This window comes from Cupressus sempervirens, chromosome 7 (assembly GCF_028749045.1).
Source record: "Cupressus sempervirens isolate cs-2001-9-10 chromosome 7, ASM2874904v1, whole genome shotgun sequence".
NCBI lineage: Eukaryota > Viridiplantae > Streptophyta > Pinopsida > Cupressales > Cupressaceae > Cupressus > Cupressus sempervirens.
The window spans coordinates 14,037,674-14,043,673 of NC_143124.1; the positions used below are offsets into that span (position 1 = coordinate 14,037,674).

Sequence of the window (6,000 nt, forward strand, 5' to 3'; positions counted from 1 at the left end):
CTGAATATTACACTATACACTTCACTCCTTTTCTATCCTTTAATGTTGTTTACTTTTAACAATAATGATATAGCTCTTTAGTTGGCAAAGGCTTATGAAACAAAATGCTTCCAAATTATACTCAACCAATTGCTTTCAAAAAATTAGAAAGCCCCAAGTAAAAATTGAAATATATGATCTGTAAGAGATGTTAGATAGAAGTTAAACCCTTGAAATGTCTACAACTCTCAGTAACAACTCCAGTCTTGGAGACACTTAAGCATGTTCATTGGTCTTTTTTAATTTGGTTTTGTTGCCATCCCTAGGTGCAAACAACTTCACACTTACCCAGTCACGCTCGTAATGGATCTTATGGTTCACTTTGCCTCTCTGGAAAGAGATCACAATGCAACTAAGCCCAACAAAATAGATATTTGGCATCAGTTCCTAATCATAAAGTTTTGATTCAACAAAAGAGATGGTATTAGGATTACCACATAGTAGATTTAGATTTTGTTGACATTCCAACACTTATTCAACACTTTTCAAACCAATGGAGGATGGTACAGCATAGCATGTGGTAGGTTCAAAAGATGGAGTTGCTCACTGGTGCACTATCTTCAATCCACAGAGATTGCTCTGTACATAAAAAAATACTACCATTAGGGGGGAAATGTTGAGAGATGGAAATAGTACTGTTGACTGCCAAAAGTCACTTGTAATATTCAAAATGAACATAGATTAATTACGCAGGAGACATGTGCTACCAATAAAAATTTAAAACCATTAAAATCTATCCTCCATAGGCAAAACTAGACACAGAAAGTAAATCAAGATCCTTTACCTCTAACTAGTTTTCAAGGATCCATCCAAGTAGATGACAATTTTAATAGAGATTTTGGTATCCATTTTAAATCAAGGATTTGATAACTACCCACTAGCAATAACATGGTTAGCTAGATCAGGTGGGTCCTTGCCTTTCACAATTGATAAAATCTTGCACAAAATATTCGTCCAACGGATTGTTGATGATTTAAGAACTCTTTGTCATCTATGCATTAGTAGCAAAGTTTTTGATGTGGAAAGTGCAGTATGGTGACATCTTGCAATAATGCAGCAGTGAACTGGCCATATCCTCTCTTATAATTTAGGCATATCCATTTACCCTTCAATAAGTACCTTTTAAAGTAAGCAAACAAGTGTCAAGAAAGTGGGTCAGAAAGGTCACCAGTTTATCTTGTTCAGTTATTTTATCTTTTGTGATTCACACATACTTTATTCTTATTTTCATCCTCCTGTCACCACCTCACTTTCATTGAGGGTCATATTTTAACTGCCTTTGGATTTTTTCTCCTTTCTTCATTTGCATGAACATCCTGATGATGGATCACATAGTGTGACCGAAAACATTGATGATAAAAATCATGTTTTTTAAATGTTTGATGAAGTGTCTAGACAAATTTAATGATGAATTAGGGTTTTTATCCCACAAATTTGACCAACAATGGCAATAAACATGAAAGGTTAAACTGCATTGAGATATCAAATTTGTTGGCTAGACAATTGAGTATGGCATTGCTACCTTTTGAGATATAAGTCTTATTAATCTAATGTTGATCTCTTTTGATATCCAATGTTATTACTTTTTTTTTTTAATGCGGTTTTAAATTTTAATCCCCAAGGCATCTAAACTAACCTTACTCTCTACATCTTCTGCATCTTTTGTCCCTTGTACAATCTTGATTTGCTACTATATTATTTTTTAATTTTATCTTCCTACCTATTGAATGTTCCTTTTATGGAGAACTTAACATGATCAATTTAAGGGTTATCTTTGTGGTAAGCTGGTGTTTTGAATCCAGTACCCATGATCTTTGCACCTTCTGCTGACTCATTTTGTACCTAAAATCAATATTTCACTAAATATAGTAAAGAGAATGCCACTATTCATGCTAAATAAACTTATTTTCTTTTTCTTTGGCTTGAAGACTAACTTCTTTATTTCACACTTGTAATGCACGCTCTAAAAATTCAAAGAAGTATATGGGATTCTATTCTTCTAGCCTTTCTTAGACTATTCCAATTTTGGCCATTGACATTCCTAGGCCTTCCGCATAGGTACTTCTTAAAAATGACTGGATTGTAGTGAGATCCAATTCTTCGATTTCAAATATTCCTGAATCAATTCTAGTAGAATCGAATTCCAGATTGGAAGACAACAATTGGGAAAAAGCATAACTCCTTTTTTTTTTTTTTTGGTCACTTGTACCAATTTGTTGAATGCTAAGATTCAAGATAGGAAAAACATTGTAGATTTGTAATGGTATGACATTAGTGTAACTTTTGGAACATGATTTGAGCTCCATGTAGTGGTTGAAGCATGAAAACCAATATAGGGGCATGAATATATGTGGGGGAGAGAAAAAATGAGAAACGTTGCAAGATCATTGTCAATATCACATTGGCTTCAATCAATACAAAATTTTGGCCTATATAGATTCTTGGTCCCAGCCCAAAACTTGTAAATATAGCAGGATGGGTAGAGGCCTTTGAAATCCCTTCACTAAATCTTAAGGGATTGAATTCATTGGCATCTTTCCCCCACAACTCTTCATCATGGTGCACCAGGATAGTTTGTAGCATAACCTCTATGCCTATTGGGACAGTCAAGTTCCCTAACTACATCTTTTTGCATGCCTTTCTTGTTATAACCATTGTTGGAGGGTAAAGCCTCAACACCTCATACAAAATCATGTTCACCTGAAAATGAGTCATGGGTTATACTCCTTGGCAAAGATTGAACTTGTGAAAGCAGTTATTGTACACTAAATTGTTTTGATCATGAATGATAGAGTAGATAAAAAATGTTATTGCAAACGAGATCTTATACAATATGATCTAGAAACAAAATAGTAATGATATAGAATGTAGAAATTTAAACTCTATTTATTCTTACAAATTTTAGGCTAGAGAAGGCCTCAAATTTTGGAGTTTCTTTGTTGAAGATCTGAAGCACTTCCTCCCTTGCTTGACCTTGCCAATCTGTGTGCATTCCAAGTACAATGAGTGTCCATGTGAGTAAAGTAGCAGTAGTCTCACTCCTTGCAGTAAAGAAAGTCTTGCACTCATCAACCATGTTTTGAAGAGATAAGCCCATAAAATTATCTTTGTCCTTCAATTCATTCTTATAAGCATTCATCATTAGACCCAAAAGATTAGTGTCATAGCTATCATGTTTCCTCGTCTCAACATGCTTTTTGCAATCAAAGATCATCTTCGTCAATGATTTTTCAATATCCATCTCTAACTTTCAAGACCTTAAATTACTTGGAGTAGGCAACAACCTTCCAAAAATTGAAAAAACAATAGTAAGAGATCTATTTTATATCTGAAATATGAAAGTATTGATTTAAAGTCCACCTTAATGATGTTCAATGGAAATATATAAGATCAATTATTCATTCAGCCAAATACCCAATAATGTTTCTTTACAAAAAGGTACTAGTATAAGAAGGAAGGAGGTACTACACTTCCTGGAACCTAGAAAATATATTTTTTCATAACTTTTACCAGCCAGAAAGGTTAATTTAGCTAGCATGTTAAATATGTGTTTTCCTTTCTCAAAACTAGACCCAAATGTTGTCCGGGTTATTAAATCTGAAGTTAGGCATCAGAATTCTTCTGAGATCTCAATTTCTTTCACACCCTCAACAATTTCATTTTCCCATTTCTCCAACATTATGGTAGTGCTAGTTGCCATCACTAGAACCATTGACTGACAGAAATCACCCAATAAGCTCACTACATATGCTTTGAATTCCACAAACTATATCTATGAGAAGAGATGAAAAAAGTTCCTGGTTTGATTCATCCTAAGATGATTAGTGCTCATGAGTTATATAGCTTTTACCTACAGAGACAAGGAGACCCAATTAAGAAAAGGGTGACTATACGCTTTCCTTCAAACTTTCTAAATGAAAGGCCAGATTGAGAAGTCTCCTTTGATGAGCCCATTTGTCTCCCTCAAATAGTGCAAGGCTATAAGTTCCAATCAAGTGTTTCAATTGAATTGTGAACTCAGGCTTCTCGCAATGCCCAGACTTGTTGGACAAAATCTGCTTCATAATCTCTGGGTCATGAACCACAAGCCTTGTTGCAGTGCCCAACCAATGCACAAACATCTTTCCTAATCACACATTAGGGAGCAATATTTTATTCACTGTGACGAGATATTCACAATGCACAAAGCTGTAACTCTTGTTCTTAATTCACAAATATAATAATCGGATCAGAGGAACAAGATCATATTATTTTTATCAGATTTCCACAATTCATAATCTCTCACTCTATTTTCTTATTCACAAATATCCTATCTAATCACACCAACAAACAAGATTTTATCACTTTATTAGATTTTCACAATTCATAAAGTTGTCGCTCTATTTTTGAATTCAGAAATAGATTGCCTAACAACATCAGGAGACAAGATTTAATTACTATTATCAGCTTTTACAATTCATTTAACTATCACTCTTATTTTTGAAATCACAAATACCTTGCCTAATCACATCATGGAAATCTTGCTATTAGATTTTCACAATTCGCAAAGCTACCACTCTTGCTTTTTAATTCACTAAACAGATTTTACAATACATAAAACTTGTCACTTGTTTTTGAATTCACATAATTCCTACCATGGAAAAAGTTTTCATTTCTATTCTTAGACTTTCGCAATTCATAAGTTGTCACTCTTGCTTCTGAATTCATAAATACCATGCCTAATCACATTTGGAAAATCATTTTAGAATTCACTAGTATCCTGGCTAATCACATTTGGGAAATCGTATTAGAATTCACTAGTATCCTGCCTAATCACATAAGAGATGAAAAGAATGATCTGAAATGATAATGGGAAAAAAATTCAAACAGGAAAATTTCAAAACAAAATTCATCAAATTTTACAATTCAGAATACACACAACCAAATTGGTTCTTCAAATTCAAATCAATTCTTGACCGATTTAAAAAAAAAAAAACTTAAAAGAAGTTGTTTCTAGGATCTTTACCATATTGTTTTGCCCAAACATCAAAAATGTAGAACCACAACATGTACAATATTGTGGGGTGTGATCTTGGAGGGAGTTAATTTGATGTGCTTCCATAAAATAGCCTATAGGGTGGTCCGTAAATACCCTGATTTTGTTAGAACTTTTGAGTGTGCAGAGGCACCCACCATATTTTCACCACAACATTCACCAATATAGCCATCAATATGAAACTCACAAATATTAAAACTCGGCACCAAGAAACATTCAGATCCATCTCTGTAGTGCAGAATCTCTAGTTTCCTGCTATTCAAGGGCTCCTTTGCGTTAATGGGAACCAAGAATCGCCTTTTATAGATAACATACTATTTCATTTTCTTTAAAAGACCCTGACCTTACATCAGTTGATGACCTAGGAGAGCTAACATCCCTTTGCCATAGCAGGGTTCGGATCCACTTTCAACACCAGCCCTACCCTCTACAAAAACTATGTGAAAATTCATAAAAAACCTAGAGGAACCCGTGCGAAAGACATGAAGCAAGAAATGTTTCTCTTTTTTTTTTAGATGTACAAGCCCCATGTTGGTCGAGATTTTGGCCAACACGAGCATGGATTTTTAAAAAAACACATTGTTCCTTGCCTATTTCGACCAATTTGACCCCATTTTAATAGATGGTCAAAAATTTTGGTCTAAAAATGGGATCAAATGTACTAGTGCTAATAGATACAATTATGCTTCCTACTTGTCCGAGAAACTAGCCTCTTTACAAGAAAGAATGCTCCACTACTAGTGCTCTTCTATCATCAACACTTCCTGCCCAATCAACATCAGTGAAGGCTTTCAATTCAAAGTTGTCTCCTTTCTTATACCATGAACCATAATCTTTAGTACCTTTTAGATATCTCATGATTCTTTTTATTGCCATCATATGATTTTCTTTAGGATTAGTAGAAAATCTTGCCGCTGTACCAACTA

The 6,000-nt window shown here is 34.2% G+C and overlaps 1 pseudogene; it reads right to left on the reverse strand.

Moving 5' to 3' along the window:
• Window positions 1-2,310: 2,310 nt before the first annotated feature.
• LOC149545174 (cytochrome P450 CYP72A616-like) lies at window positions 2,311-5,300 on the reverse strand (annotated as a pseudogene).
• Between the last annotated feature and the right edge of the window lie 700 nt (window positions 5,301-6,000).